The sequence below is a fragment of the Lygodium microphyllum genome, chromosome 24, assembly GCF_053477565.2.
Source record: "Lygodium microphyllum isolate KBCC chromosome 24, Lygodium_microphyllum_v1.1.10, whole genome shotgun sequence".
Lineage (NCBI taxonomy): Eukaryota > Viridiplantae > Streptophyta > Polypodiopsida > Schizaeales > Lygodiaceae > Lygodium > Lygodium microphyllum.
This window is the reverse complement of record NC_141158.1, coordinates 86331894-86349431: the sequence shown is the minus strand read 5'-3', so window position 1 is coordinate 86349431 and position 17538 is coordinate 86331894. Positions and strand designations below refer to the sequence as shown.

Genomic DNA, 17538 nt, shown 5'->3' with positions numbered 1-17538 from the left:
CACGCATGAAGAAAGTCTTTGTCAGTAAGGATGTCCTATTTGCTGAAAATGCTGCATTTTCACATGATCAGTTTCAAATGCCAGCCACCCATGACATTGGTGATGTCTTTGAGGGGTCTTTTGCCACTTACTTTGGAGTTTGTGCCTGCTGTAAATGGCAGGACAGACTTAATACAGCAAGTTGTTGCTGCACCATATGCTCCCGAACAGCAAGGTATCAATGATGGTTTGCCACATGCAGTGGAAGAACCAGTACAGCATGAAAGGGCTGCTGTAAATACAGCCAAAACAGTCTCAAGATGGCTGTTATAGACTCTCCAAGAGAGTAAAGTGGATGCTCCTACACCTCAACGCACTAGAAGGGCTGCCAGAAATGCAGCAAATGATGCAGGGGAGGCACATTTGACTGATTTTACGGAAGTAGATGATTGTGATGAGCATGTGTTTATGAGCTCACTATTGGATGATGATGAGCCTACTTCCTTGGACGAAGCTCAGCAAGATGTACATTGGATGCAGGCCATGCAGGATGAGTTAGACTCTATTGCCACTAACTCTACATGGGATCTTGTGGATTTACCACCTGGCAAGAAGGCCATTGGCACAAAATGGGTTTTTAAACTCAAACGCAAGGCTGATGGTACAATTGACAGGTACAAAGCACGGTTAGTAGCAAAAGGCTATGCACAAAAGAAGGGCATAGATTATGAAGAAATTTTTGCTCCTGCATCCCGTATGAGTATGATGAGATGTGTGATTGCAATGGCTGCAAATTATGGCTAGAAAGTACATCAATTGGACATTAAGACAGCATTCTTGAATGGGGATTTGCATGAGGATGTTTATGTGTCACAACCTCTAGGGTTGGTAGTTAAAGGGAACGAGCATATGGTATGCAAGCTGCATAAAGCTCTTTATGGTCTCAAACAGGCTCCTCGTGCATGGTACTCCAAAATTGATGCTTATTTGGCTAGCAAATGGTTCAAAAATAGTCTAACTGCTCCCACTCTATACATTAAGAATGAGGGGGGGGACTTGCTGATTATCATTCTTTATGTAGATGACATGCTGCTCACTGGACCTACAGAAGAAAAACTTGCAGATTTTAAGGCTGAATTAAAACATGCATTTACTATGTCAGATATGGGCCGCCTACACTATTATTTGGGGATTTAATTTACCCAAAATCGCGTAGTATCATCATGTCACAATCACAATATGTGGATAAGTTGTTACATAGGTTTAGTATGCAAGATTGCAAACCTATGTGCACTCCTATGGAGCCAAGCTTAAAGCTGTCTATGCATGATGGTGAAGAGATGTCTGATGTTGCAATTTACAGCCAAAGACTGTTGGTTGTCTTATTTATCTTTGCAACACATGCCCTAACATTCAATATGCAGTATCTCAAGTGAGCAGGTATACGCATAACCTACAAACCATACATTGGCAAGCTGTTAAGCGGATCTTCAGATATTTGCAAGGTACTCAGTCACATGCATTATTATTTCCTAGGGAGGAAGACTTGCACTTACAGACTTGCAGTGATTCAGATTGGGCTGGTAATGCAAACACTAGGCAATCTACTAGTGGACACTATTTCTTTCTAGGCCGTTCATGCATTTCATGGCTAAGCAAGAAACAGCCTACAGTGGCTACCTCGTCTTGTGAGGCTGAGTACAGGGCAGTCTTAACGGCAACAGTGGAATGTGTATGGTTGCGCAGATTGTTGGTTGATCTACATTTACCATTGAAGGGTCCTACACCCATTCTTTCTGATAGTCAGAGTGCTATTGCAGTAGCATGAAATCCTATGTTTCATGCTTGCACGAAACACATAGAGGTGCATTATCATTATGTTAGAGAGATCTACTATACAGGAGAGATCAGCTTGATATATATACCCACAAAGAAAAATGTTGCTGACATTTTCACCGAGGCACTACCACGCGAGAAGTTTGAGGCTTTTCGAAAGTCCTTAAACTTGTTACCCTTTGGTGATTTATCATCCTTGTACTTCATCACATTGGCACTCCAGGGGGGTGTTAGAATTTGCTAGTTCTATGGGCAACGCCCGATGTAATTTGTGTGGTGTGGACACTTATTAAAGTATCAATGTAAGGTGTATACACCTAGTGTCTTAGAAACTTATAGTGACACTAGGCTCTAGAGTAAAATAAACCTAACTCTAATTAGATGGTGGAAAGCTGGTTAGGTCAACCCTTGACCTTAAAATAAGTTGTACCTTCACTCTATCTTTTATTCTAGCAAGTACACTCTACTCTTTTTGCTTCAGCTTACTCTCTTGCTATCATTGTCTCTCCTCTCTCTCTCCATAGCTGGCTACCATTTTCCAACAAAAGGTATCACTTTGGGCCTTGTAGTGGAAGGTCGTTGGGTGTAAAGTCCCTTCATCTCCGTGTTAAGTTATACAGATCTCCGTGTAAAGTTACGCAGGTGTGAACACACCCTTATTTGTACACTAACATATAAATATATTCTTTATCCTGTGTGTACCGTCACAATCTGGTACACTATGTGACATTCACTCCCTCTCAATCTCAACACAAATTGTGAAAACTAATTTAATGATTATTCTCGTGCTCAAAATATCAATTTCACAAACCAATAATTAAATTGGCTAGGCCAATTTATCTTCCAAGTATTCTTGAGCAATTATTGACCCTTAGCTTGGGATTAATTAATTAATTAATGCCTAGTCTCTAATGTCACCATTGGCATTAGTGGCCAATAAATTGATCTAGCCCCAAATCTGACAACAAGTACCACCTATAACTGTCAAGCATAACTTATTACAACTTTTGCCTTTGACATCCACTGCATTCTCAGAATCCTTGGCATGTTACCATGAAGTAACTACCTATATATGGGATTATGCATATTAGCAACCATACCCGAATACACTGGGCCTTGCAAATCAGGCATTAGTTATTGCATATGATAAGGAGTTGTGTCATACATCCCTATGCATGGAAACTAATGCCACTACCAAAGTATCATGGCTGCCCTATCATTGCATGCATGCCGCATTGGATTGACACTTCCAAGTTGGCCTTGTATATGCATCAATTGCCCTACTGGCACCATTTGCTTATGCTCACCACCCACATTTGGAACATCATGCTATTATATTGGTTCTTCCTTCGGTGCACCATGCTGTCCTGAAGCTCTCAAAGGCAATTTCCTCTTCTTGCCTTTGCTACCCTTCTCTAAGGGGTTCAAAAAGTGTATGAACTAAGGATCATTTGCCAATTGCATTTAAGATTTCATCTGTAGTCCTCAACTGATCTTTACATTGGTCATCAAATTCCCCTTCCTCTTGCTAGTCATCAGCTTCTAAAGGCCTAGAAGGACCCACATTTTGATCTAAACCAACATTATTAGCTTATTGTCCATGCTACATGCCTTGTCCAATATCAAGCATTACACTTTTCCCAACACTTCACGAATTTTCAAAATAAGAGGCATCATCCCTGCTTGATCCCATCTCACTATCTGAAGATATTCTTGTTGTAATGCTCAGCTTTCAATTTCAGCACTAGAGCAAAGTTTCTCAACTTCGATCAGGTGCCTCAAGCTCACCAAGTCAAGGGAATCGATGGTATCCCAAAAATGGAACCATGAAACCAGCCTTCCTTCTTGAAAAGGGTCGTAATTCCCTGATTAAGCACTTAATTACAGAAATCAACAAATAAACATAAATTAAAATGCACAATTTACCTTAATAATCTTGGACAGTAGACACCCAATTGGCCCCAAAACTGACGCCCCTTTCAGTATTTCTTTAAACTTTAATTGCTAATGGATTGAGTACAAGTTGAAATTCCACAATCTCCTTTGCTGATCCAAAATCCCCTTGCTGTACATACAACCAGCAAGCAATTTCGACCGATTGCCCCTTGATTTTCACCCACAAATTGCACAAATGGTCCCACCAACTAGCCAAATGTTGCCCCAATTCACAATGGATGACCTAGCACCTGAAACCCTTGTCAATTTCACAAACTTCAAGTGTTAATTTCAATGTATAATGCCTTCTTCTAGTGGCACAAGTCCCAAGGTGCTTGTTAAATCCAAATTTCTACAAAAATTTAAGGTTTACAATAGAGGTCTCTTTGTTGTCCACCAAATTTGGCTGAGATCTGCTCAAAATAGCTGAGAAATTCTGAGATCTCCTAAGAATGGTTTGGAAAAGGTGAGAGAAAGCCAAGATAAGAGAGAAATCTGATTTTCTTTATGAGAAAACCCTAAGTTCTGCATGTTGCCTACTCCAGCTTGCATTTCATGCAATCACAAAAACCAAGCACCTCCAAAATGTTGTCACATGATCAACAATGATATTGCCAGTCCCTAGAAGGCGACTCCCTAATGTCCCTTGCTTGTTGAGGTCCCCAAATGGCTATCTTTTGTAACAAATTGCTATTATCTGATAAAAAATGGACCAACAGCTCTCTCTCTCTCTCTCTCTCTCTCTCTCTCTCCTAAGTTGTAAACTGACTAGATGGCTAAGACCCAACCCCCAAAAACGTTTTCTCAGTTTGCATGGGCATTTGTGCCAAATGGAAGCCTTCTAAACCCATTTTTCAGCATTTTCCAACTGATTAAATCGATTTTCATAATATAAATTCTGAGAACTAATTTAATAATTATTCTAGCACTCAAAATATCGATTTTACCAACCAATAATTAAATCGATATTCTAGTATCCTTGAGCAATTATTGATCCTTAAATTAACATTAATTAATTAATTAATGACTAGTCTCTAATGCTACCACTGACATCAATGGCCAAGGCCCAAATCTAGCACCAAGCACCACCTATAACTGTCAGGCATAACTTATTACAACTTTTGCCTTTGACACCCACTGCATCCTCAAGGTCCTTGGGCTATTACCATGAAATAACTACCATGTGCATCACATGTGCTAAATACCTTGCACATTTGATTAATATCTTAATGATTATTCTAGTACTCAAAATATCAATTTTATCAATCAATAGTTAAATCGATATTCTAGTATCCTTGAGAAATTATTGATCCTTAAACAGACATTAATTAATTAATTAATGCCTAGTCTCTAATGCCACCACTGACATCAATGGCCAATAAATTGGTCTAGGCCCAAATCTAGCACCAAGCACCACCTATAACTGTCAGGTATAACTTATTACAACTTTTGCCTTTGACACCCACTGCATTCTCAAGGTCCTTGGGTTGTTAACATGAAATAACTACCATGTGCATCACATGTGCTAAATACCTTGCACATTTGATTAATATCTTAATCAAATGTTATCGACAAGATTAGAGCATCTTAAAAATTCGCGTCCACGTGACATGTTGACAACGAAGAGTTCTTTATTGCTCCACTTGAGAGCGGTGATGGCTTGCTTAGTATGCCATGGTGCCATTATATGTATGCAATGACCAATTCATATGGTAAGTAATCATTGTTCAACATAAGGGCGAGACCCATACACTTTATGTAAAGTAGAAAGGGAAATTTATCCCTGTTGTATCAATTACTACCATTTCAAAAGTAATGATAAATCACCTTTCAACCTACTTGGTTTTTACTAAGAATAAGGTTAATAATGTGAAGGTTCGGAACATGTCAAAGTTAGAGAAGAATCACATTTCATTTCCAAAAATGCATGCCAATTTCTTCTCTCAGTCACTTCTAGGACAGCTATTGCCTAAAAGGCCTAAAGATCATATCAACATGAAAACATTATTTGTCAGGGGCTAATTTTACAGGGGAGATAGACCACCACACATTGAGATACTTTTTAACATAAACAAAGTTGTTAGAGAAGCATATGAGATGGAAAAATTCTCTCTCTATGTTTCATTTTTAGATTGTACACATTGATGACAAAAAGAATATTGTGGATGATGCACTATCACGTAAGCCTCACATTTTAGCCATCATCATGATCTATTACACTAAGTTGGATGCAATGAAGGAGCAGTATACTACTGATTAGGATTTTGCCAATGTGTATGATCAGCTTTGCAGTCCCCAGAGGCATGAGCACTTTGTGCTCACAGATGGTTTTCTCATTATGCATGGACAACTGTGTATCACAAAGCAAATGAGGTTGAAAGTAATCACTAAGAGTCACGCTCCTCCTTATGCAAGGCAATAGAGAGATCGATGCCACAGTCAAGGGAGCATTTCTTTTATTGGCCAGCTTTGAGGTACGATATAGAGCAATTTGTCAAGACATGCATCATATGTCCGAAAAGTAAACCGTGATAGACAAAAGATATTGGGCTTGTTACATTCCTTGCCTATTTTAAAGCAGGCCTTGAACATTGCTAAGGATTTTATATTTAACTTCCTAGGACACCTACAAGGAATGATGGGATATGGACCATCATTTGCAAGTTCAACAAACAAGCCCATTTCATTCCGTTGAAGAAAAAAATAAAGGCTAATCATATAGTATGTTTATTTTGCAACATGTATTGAAGTATCATGATATACCAGAGTCGATCATAAATGATCAAGATCCTTAGATGACCAATTTATTTTGGAAGGTTTGGTTTGAGAATATGGGTACTGAAACCAACCTTCCTTCTTAGATAGGGTGGTAATTCTTGATCAGGCACTTAATTACAGCAATCTGTAAATAACCATAAACTCAAAATGCACAATTTACCTTAAAATTCTTGGATAGTAGACACCCAGTTGGCCCCGAAATCGGCATGCCTTTCAGTATTTCTGTAACTTTATTGACTAATGGATTGGATACAAGCTGAGATTCCACAATCTCCTTGGCTGATCCAAAAGCCCCTTACTGTAGATGCAATCAGCATACAAAATGCACCAATTGCCCGTTGAATTTCACCCAAGCCTTGCTCTAATTGGACCCCAACTGGTCAAATCCTACCCTAAATTCACAATAGATGGATTGGCATCTGAATTTCCTAGTAATTCCATGTATTTTAATTGCCAAATTCATGTGCAATGCCTTCTACTGATGGCACGGGTCCTGAGGTAGCGGCTAAACCCTTTCTACAAAAATTTAGGGTTTACAATAAAATTCCCTTTGCTATCCACCAAATTTGGCTAAGATCTACTCCAAATGGCTGAGATAAGCTAAGATCTCCTCAAAATAGGCTAGAATAGGCGAGAGAATCCCAAAGAGATGAAATCCGAAGATTCCTCACAAAAAATGATTGAATTCTACCTGCAGCCTATCGAGTCTATCCTTGAAGCTACCACCTACTGCCAAAGAAGCCCAAACCTGTTGTCGCCAACCTCAAGAGATGTTGTCGCCTAATCCTAATGGTCCTCCTATTGGTGCCTAGACCCTAAGGCTTCTAGCTACTATCTCCTTTAGCAAATGGCTGAAAACTGGACTGAACTCTGATCTGCAGCACCTTCTCTCTCTCTCTCTCTCTCTCTCTCTCTCTCTCTCTCTCTCTCTCTCTCAAACTCTGTGAATGGCTAAAACCAAGTCCAAAAAACGTTTTCTCAATTTGCATGGTAATTTTGCCAAGAGCACCCTTCGTGCTCATCCATAATTAAATTGGCTAAGCAATTTGCAACCTCGAGTGATCCCCAACATATATTGACCCTTAGGCTAGCATTAATTAATTAATTAATGTTAGTCCCTGGTGTCATCACTAACACTTATTGGCCAAACAACTGTCCTAAGATCAAAACTGACTCCAACTAACCACCCATGCCCAACTAGTACAACTTGTTACCACTTTTGCCTTTGATACCTAGAGCATCCTCAGGGTCCTTGACTTGTTAACATGAAATAATTGTCATATGCATCCCATGTGCTAAACAACCTTGCGCATTTGATTAGTAACTTAATCAAATGTTATCACCAAGATTAAAGCATCTCAAAATTTCATGTCCTTGTAACAAGTACCACACTGAAATTCTCATCATTCTTCTATCTGCAGACAAATGGTCACTTTGAAAATGAAAATTCCACAGTGTTAGATCTTTTGAGATGCTCTTTATTAGAGCATAAGACACAATGGGAGTAGTATTTGCCATTGGTAGAGTTTGCATACTACAATATAATGCATAGTTCCACTAATAAAGCTCCATTTGAGGTTGTTGAGGGTGGCAAGAAGGCATCACCTAATTTCCACACTAAGGATAAGATCTTTGAGGCCAATCACTATGTGGAAAGCTTGGATGCAGCCCATGCAAAGAAAAACATATGCACTTCAAAGATCTCAAGAAAAGCATAAGAAGGCACCTAAACGCCATAGACGTGCTTTGCACTTTGCAAAGGGTGATCATGTATTGCTACAATTTGAAAAGATAAGGCTGAAAAGAACGAAAGATAGAGAGAGGTGGTGTCCGAAGTTAAGTATAAGATATTATGGGCCCTTCCAAGTGTTAGAGAGGATCAGCAATGTTGAGTACCACTTGAAGTTACCTCTACAATGGCGGATACATGATGCCTTTCATATCAATTTGTTGATTCCTTTTCATAGTGATGTGCTGGAGGATGTATCTGTTGAAATTCAGCCTAAGGTTGAGAAGCTAGATGAGATATTCGTATTTGAGCAAATTTTGGCATGTAAAGGAAGGTCAAAGGTAAAGTTTCTAAAAGGTATTTGGTGAAGTTTCAGAACTATTTACCAATGGATGCTAAATGAATGAAAGAAGATGACTTGGCAAACCCCCCTCAATTGTTGCAACTTTACCTTGATGCTTTTCAATTAGAGCCAAACTCACTTAGGTTCAGTAGAGCAAGGGTCCAATGCAATACTTGATGCTCAAGGGGGAATTAGCACTTCCATTCCCCTAGTAATGGACAGCTCTCATATGTAGTGGATCTCGAATGTATTCAGCATGCATCCAAGAGACCGTGTTGATTGTTTGTCTACCACGAGGTCACTATTCAATGTACTAGTCATTGTGAGATGTATGCAAATTAGTATGGTTGTTACTACGGCTCTGCAACTATACGTTTGCATCAACTTTTACATCAGTTTCCACATCCTTTATTTTTCTTAGTTGATTAAATGGTCGTAATCCCATCAATTTAGTGTCGAGTCAAATTATTGGCCTTAATGCCTCTTCTCCATGTCCAAGTTAAGGCTCCATCTATATGGCTCCACCACTAGCTACAAGGGCCTCCCTTCCAAGCTGCTGGTACGAGTGATGGGGTCGTCCCTCACAACTCTCCAACGTGAGAGAGAAAGTGTGAGAGGGTGGTGTGATGGGGTAGGTGAACCTTATCTATACATGTATACAAGTGCATAAGTTTCAAAGAGGGGTTTCCCTGATACACCGACCAAAGTCTGGCAAGTTTAAATCCTAGAGCTAGGATTGACATCCACATTCACGATGAGTTGTTTCTTCAGCAGAGAGCAAGCTTGGCTCCTAGTCTGAGCTCACATGAGGAGACACTTTGGTGGTCTTGGCCAAAGGCAGGGAATCCATGGTCACATATGTTTAGAGGCATATGTTCAGAGGCATTTTTGACAAGATGGTCTTATGTACTACTACGAGACATTGTTGACAGATATTGAAAGCTGCTATGATTCTTCTCTATTTTTAGGTGTTGGTACGATCGACATCGACATGACGTTCTCTCTAAGGCACCTTGGTGGTGGCTTGTGCACCCACTACTTGGGTATCCATGGTTCTTCTCTGGTGGTCCTTGAATGTACTATGATGGGACATTATCATTGTATATTGTATTGCATCAAATCACCCATGATCTGAGAGAGGGTGTCAGTGGGCTAGGACACCAAGATATTATCCTGATTATTTAGGCCTTTTTCTTGGCATTTTATGATGGTCATTTTAGCATTGATTACTAGCCGACCAACATTAAATTCTGGCCAACCTGACAACATTTGTGGTATCATTTTTGCCTTTTATTCAGGCTCCTCCTCCACATTATGATCATTCATCACATGATTGGTTCTGGTGGAGGGAGAGAAGCAAGTGCCAATGCCTTCACAGCCAGTGACTCACATTGGTTCGATAGTGTCTCATATCTTGGTATATGGATTCCATTTCCCGAGTATCTCTTTGCTTTTGAGTTTCTTGTGCAGTGTTATTTTCTTTTGAAGTATTTCTCTTTCTCTTTCCTTTGTCTTTTGTGTATAGCAATCTATTATAGCAGTTTTCCACATGCTTCCATCACTACATCCACTTTTGACAATATTGGAGTGGCTATAGCCCTTTTGTAAAAGGGGAAAATGAATATCAACCTTGGGGCCCAATGTCGATATTCTTATTTTCTTAATGATTGGGTGTATTATTTGCACTATTTCTACATCCTCTCATGCCCTTGTCTAAGTTATCACAAGCTTAGGGAAGCACCATACACCGTGAAAGTCGTCACTCGTCACCATCTGCACTTGCTCCTATGGTAAAGCTGCAAATGTCCTATAGTCCTTCTAGAGGTGTCCCTTTTGGCCACAATAATAGCATTGAGACTTCTTTTTCTGCCATATGGCACCCCTCCTTGAAGCAAGAACATCATCAAGAGGAGATGCTGGAGGAGCCATGATGAGGGAGATATAGAGAAGATGAAGAAAGACAATGGATCTTTAGGGACAAAAGTATGCCAAAAAGGCAAATTCACAAGGATTGCATGAGTTCCAAGTAGTAATGAAAGCATATAGAAAAAAGATCGACAGTACCCCAAGTGTAGTGATGAGAACACGACAACTCGATGTACATGAACCCTCTCTAAAGCTGAGCAGTGTACGCACAGTGAGAAGACAAACCAAAGATAACCAAAACCAACCTAAAAATACTATCACCCAGCCCTGCACAAGAGTAAGCAGCCAAAACGCAGGTGTTGATCAATAAAACACAGGCAGCAAACACCAAAACGCAGATTTGGAAGGGTTAGTAACAAGTCCTTGACCCTGAAACAGGCCCAAAAAGCTGGAAACGAAAATGGCAATCTACAAAACGCTCGGGAAACAAGCCAAAAATGATCACAAGATGGTCACCTGGCTGTAAATCAGTCGCAGCAATCAGAACAGGTCCAATCAGCAGACCAAAAGTCAAAACTCAAACCCAAGACAATGTAAAACAGCAGCAGGAAGAATGATCCCACGCTCTGATACCATGTCAAAAGTGGATGCAATGATGGAAGCATGTGGAAAACTGCTATAATAGACTGCTGTACACAAGAGACAAAGGAAAGAGAGAAAACACTGCAACCTGACATGCACAGACGCAACCATGAACCGGCATATCTACTAACAAATATATGAGTAGCATGAGTCATGCGGTTTCCTAGAGGCCAACTATGTGACCTTGGGAAAGTAATACGCTATGTTCTAGCAAAATCTTTGGACTCAATTGTCATGGGGACATGTATTTTTAAAGCTTAGGTTTGGCATAACTAGTTATACACATGTGAGGTGCATATGTTAAGTGCAAGTTAATTTTGGCATGGTGACATATTCAAATGTCACAACACAACAAAAAAAGAACATGTATCCTTCTTAATATATTTGCATAGTCAATATTTATTAAATCTATTTCCCTTGTAATTACTAGATATCTAGAAAGCTCATTGAAGTTAGCCATTGATGAGTGGTCACAAGTTATAAAAAAAACCCATATAAAAAAGAAAGCCATAACAATGTATAGTTGATACACCCACTTCTACGAAGGATTGATTTTCTCTCTTTCCACTCTTAGTTTGTAAAGAATTTACTTGTTTTGCTATATAGTAACTGATGTGTGTATGAACATCTTTTACATCAACTTGTGAGAGAGAGAAATACTTCTTCTCACTCTCACAATGATCATGACTAGGTCAACCCTCAATCTTGTCTCCATTTCTCTTAACTTTCCATGCATGTAATTCATTAAATAATTATCATGTTTAGCTTAAAGTTTTTTTTTGCTTCATTTTCTTGAAGTATTAAGTCTCCAAAACGAGCGAATATTATAAATATCGAGCATGCTACATTGTTCGAGGCACTTGTACCAAAACCTAACGCATGCAATGCGGGACATTGGCAAAAGTTGTGGCAAGTTGTGCTAGATAAATACTTGTGACTATCTAATGATAGTTTTGGTCTAGAGCATTAAATGGCCCTAGAAAATCACTTGTGGTATCATTTGGGCTAGCTAAAATTAAAACATTTAATGCTAGACTAAGGCTAAAAGAAAGTCAAAACAACTTTCAAGTTCAAAGGGCTTGACACATCAAATGTGGATAGGCAATTGCCAATTAACGAATAGGGACAAAAACGATAAGTAATTTCCATTCCATAATTAATTACTAGGAATTAAGTCAAGGGTGAGTTTCAAATTAGAATATGCACCACTTGTTAGTCAAAGAGAGAGCATGTCACCAAGGACAGGAAATTTTTAGATGCTTTAATCTTCCTAATAACATTTGATTAAGTTATTAATCAAATGTGCAAGGTTGTTTATGCACATGTGATGCACATGGCAGATATTCTATAACAACACGCCAAAGACCCCGAGAATGCAGTAGGCGGAAAAGGAAAATGTTATGATAAGTTATGCCGACTAGGTTTTGTTGGTCAATTCAAATCACATTGGACCCTAGAGCAGTGGTTTAACCAATAAGTGTCAGTGGAGACATTAGCGACAAGTATAAATTAATTAATTAATTAATGCCAGTTCAAGGATCAACAAAGGTTGAGGACCACTCTAAGTTGCAAATGGCCTAGCGAATTTGATTATGGATGGACACATTTAATTTTGAGCAGGGTCAGAAGGACTAAAATTAATTTTCAAAATTATTTAATTCTAAAAACTAATTAAATGGTTTGATAATGTTGAAAAATAGGTTTAAAAGGCTACCACTTAGCAAAAATGCCCATGCAATTTGAGAAAACGTTTTTGGAGGCTAGGTCTAAGCTATTTAGTCAATTTATAGCTTAGAAGCTACTGGTCTATTTCTGATCAAAGAATAACAATTTGTTGCTGAAGATAACCATCTGGGGCCTCAACAAGCAAGGGACAGCAATGAGTCACCTTTCAGGGGCTAGTCACAGCATTGTTGATCAAGTAACAGCATTTAAGAGGTGTCTAGCAGTAGGTGACTGCATTAAATGCAAGCTAGAGCAAGCAGCAAGCAGCAAGCAAAATTTAGGATTTTCTCATGAAGAAAATCAGATTTCTCTCTCATCTTGACTTTCTCTCATCTTTTTTAATCCATTCTTAGGAGATCTCAACATTTCTCAGCCATTTTGAGCAAATCTCAACCACATTTGGTGGATAGCAAAGAGATCTTCACTGTAAACCCTAAATTCTTTCAAAATTTAGGTTTGACAATCACCTCGAGACGTGTGCCTCTTGGTGAAAGCATCGTACACTAAATTCAACACTTGAAATTTGTGTAGTTGTCAGGGAATTTAGATGCCAGCCCATTCATTGTAGTTTGCCGTAGCACTTGGCCAATTGGTGGTCCCATTTGTGCAAGTCCAATTTGAAAAATCAAGGGGCAATTGACCCAATTTGATTGTTGATTGTTGCTACAGCAAATAAGCTTTTTGGAGCAAAAAAGGAGATTGTGAATCTCAACTTGAACTCATTCCATTAGCAATCAAGTTTTTAAAATACCAAAAGAGGGGCCAATTTTGGGGCCAACAAGGTGTCCAATGTCCGAGATTATTAAGGTAATTTGTGCATTTCAGCTTATATTCATTTGCTAATTGTTGTAGTTAAGTGCTTAATCAAGGAATCACTGTCCTTTCCAAGAAGTAAGGTTGGTTTCATGGTTCCATTGTCGGGATGCTGAAACCGGCCTTCCTTCAATGGATGGGCGGTAAATCCCTGATGACAACTTAATTACAGCAGCAAACAATAAATGCAAATCTAAAAATACAAATTTATCTGCTGATCTTGGGAAAATGCACACCCGATTGGTCCTAAAATTAGCACCCCTTTTGTATTTCTTTAGCTTTATTTAAGAAGAAGTTGATTTACAATGGGATTCTGCCGATCCCTTTCACAATCCAAACTCCCCTTGCTATCCAAAGTGATCAATAAGTCTTCAATCTAATTTGCCCCTTGATTCGGGCACTTAATTGGCCTTCACCCACTTCATAGACGACGAAAATGCCCCAAATTCAATGGCTTGCTAGTCCTTCACCTGAATTTAGCTGAAAATCACCTTCGGCTCTAACAAATCCAAGTCTTGGAGCTTCCAATTTCTGGCATGCTTCCCAAGGCTATTGCTAAACCCTAATTTCTGCTATAAATTAAGGTTTATAGCAAAGAAATTTGCAATTTCTCAATCTCCAAGGGTCCAAATGCTGAGACCTTCGAAGCAAGGTTGTGAAATGGTTGGGAGATGAGAGAGAAAGTTGTAGAGAGAGAAAATTCAGAGTTTTTTCAATTTCTGGCATGCTTCCCAAGGCGATTGCTAAACCCTAATTTCTGTTATAAATTAAGGTTTATAGCAGAGAAATTTGCAATTTCTCAATCTCCAAGGGTCCAAATGCTAAGACCTTCGAAGCAAGGCTGTGAAATAGCTAGGAGATGAAAGAGAAAGTTGTAGAGAGAAAAATTCAAAGTTTTGTCGCGAAGAATGACTAAAAATCAGTCAAACGCAGATGTTGCCCTGCAACAACAGCATTTAATGCTGTCGCCTACAACTGAGACATCCAAATCAGTTGTCACCTTGTACTTGGATGCAATCGCCTAGCTGTGGAGGGTTCGAATCCACAATCACCTCCCCAAAACTCACTCGTGGCTAGTTGCAATGGCTGAAAATAGACTAGTCATGACTCCTCACAGCTCTCCCACATTTGCTACAGCAAGAATGATCTCGTTTTTCCTCTTCTTCAGTCTTTTACCAGTCTGTATGGGCAAGTTTGCCAAGTAGCAACCTCCCAAATGGTTTTTCCAACATTATCCATCATTAAATATTAATTTTCAGCCTTTAATAATTGAAAATTAATCTAATAATTATTTCGATGCCCAAAAAAATAATCTGATTGGCCAATAATTAAATTGGCTAGATATCTTCCACTCACGAGTCTCTTTATGACATCTTTGACCATTAGATCAGAGTTAGGTACCATTAAACGCCAAATCTCTAGTGTCACCAACTGACACTTATGGCCAAATAAATGACCTAGGCCAACAAGTGACACCAGATACCACCAAGTACATGTGCAACATAACTTATAGCAACTTTTTCCTTTGACATTTCGTGATCTTCTCAAATGCCGAGCTCGTAAATTTACTCTAACCCCAGTTGCACCTCATATGTGCAACATTACTTAATCATGTGATTAAAAATTAATCCACATGTTAAGTGAGGTTTCAAAAATACATGTCCTCATGACATCTCCCCCTTTGAAATCTTTGTAATCGTTCTCGATTGCACTACCAAATGCATCAAAAGCAAAGTACTACACTGAAATTTCCATAGGGTATCGTACTACACTGAAATTTCCATAGGGTATCGTAGTCAACACAACATTGCGCACTATTGTTCAAGCATTCCATATGCCCAACATATGCTGAAAATTACCAGCCAACATAACATAACATAAGACTCACAAAGAGTCTCAAAAACATTGCCAAATTATCATGTGGCATGTCCATTTCTCATGAGCTCAACTCATATGGTAAAACCAAACCATAGTATAGTGAAAACCAAGCATAAACCATGGCTGAAACATTAATGGCATCATAAGTCATGTTGCTATCCACAAATCCAGTTGAATACCACTGAATACTAATGATTATACGTTGAAAACCAACATTCGATAATCAACCCCTAATGATCATTAACTGATGCTACACCAAGCATAACCAATGCCATACCAAGCATAATTGATTACACACCGAGCATAACAAATGCAAATGTACAGTTTCAGAGCTGCAGTGAAAACCATACCAGTCTGCATACCAAACATAGTGACTAGTACACTGAATAGTGATCTCCCGGCAAACATACTGTTCAGCTACAGTATCTTGAATGTATGCTGAATACAATCGAGATCCACTACTTTTAGAGTTGTCCATTACTGAGGAATGGAGGTGCTAGCTCCCTCACAAGAATCAAGTAATACTCTGGACCTCTGCTCTGTTGAACCTGATTGAGCCTGAACTAAAGTCGGCTCTAATTGGAAAGCATCAAGGTAAAGCTACAACAACTGAGGATGGTATGCCAAGTCATCCTCCTCCATCCATTTTGCATCCATTGGTGAATAATTCTAAAACTTCACCAAGTACCTTTTGGAACCCTTATCCCCATCATTCCCTGTACATGTGCGTGGAAGCTCAAAGATAAAATCCATAAATGCTTTGCCAAGGCCTATTGAGAACAGGCAAGGGCTGCAATAAACCCCGCATCTTTTGCCCATCATATTTAACTTTTTGGCATACTATGCATGTCCTGACAAATTACTCAATATCATGCCTCAATGTTGGCCAATAAAAAAAGTGCTCAACTGCCTTAACTGTGGCATCAATACCCTTATGACCCGCATAAGGAGGAGCATGACTCTCAATCATCACCTTGGCCCTCAACTGCTTTGTGACACACAGTCATCCATGCATCATTAGAAAGCCCTCTCGAAGTACGAAATGATCATGCCTATGGCCATTGCAAAGCTAATCATAGACATTTCCGCAATAGGGACAATTTCCCCTTTCAATTTTATATCCAAAGTACGAACTTTGCCTCTATGGAAGAGGACCACAATCTTATCATGAGTATCAATCACTGCATGCACACAATGACACCAAGGCATACCAAGCAAGGCATCGTATCCTTCCAATGGAGCAATAAAGAACTCTTCACTGTCCACATAACTTTGAATGTGCAAACGAAGCTTTCCAATGATAGGAGAGTGACCAGCTCTGTATGTCCCTTGCATGCCATACCAATCTCACCCATGGGCCCCATCTCATCCTCTCTGATGCCTACATGGACTACCATATCAAGAGAAATGAGATTTAACCGTGCCCTTGGATCAAGAAAAATCAATGCATGCTGATCTCTGATTTTGCCCCATGTCTTGCAAAGTTTAGTACTATCTTGATTAGGCTAATCTGCCACTACATCAAGCACTAAACCAACAATGGTTTTGACTTTCTTTCACTTATTATCATCCTTTTCAGCTTGCTGTTTATTAGGACAGCTGCGTGCCATATGCCCTTCGTGTTCACAAATATAGCATTTATTTGCAGCCGTCAGCTGCCTACGTCGTGCATCACTTTTCCCACTCTTTCTTTACGATTTGTTCCTCTTTCTAGCCCTATTTTCAGATTTGCCCTGATTTTCAGCTTTATTTTCGAATCTACCCTTTTTCTCAACCTTTACCTCTTTGACATGTGACTTGGCATCATCATTGTGGAATCCTGCATCCTTTCCTCGCAGCAATGTGTCAGTTGTACTAGCAGTTTCTATAAGCTGAGACATGCTAGAAACAGTGGACTTAATGCAAAAATCCCGAATACCCTTTGGCAAACCACAAATATACCTCTCCACCTGCTCATGGAGGGGTATTGTGCAATAAGAAGTAACTGGCAGCAATACATCCCAAAACTTCTTAT

At 39.3% G+C, this 17538-nt stretch overlaps 1 protein-coding gene across 2 annotated transcripts in view; it reads right to left on the bottom strand.

Annotated features, from left to right (window-relative positions):
* LOC148015326 (uncharacterized) overlaps positions 1-17538 on the bottom strand; it is an 82318-nt gene that overhangs the window by 39874 nt on the left and 24906 nt on the right. The window lies entirely within an intron of this gene.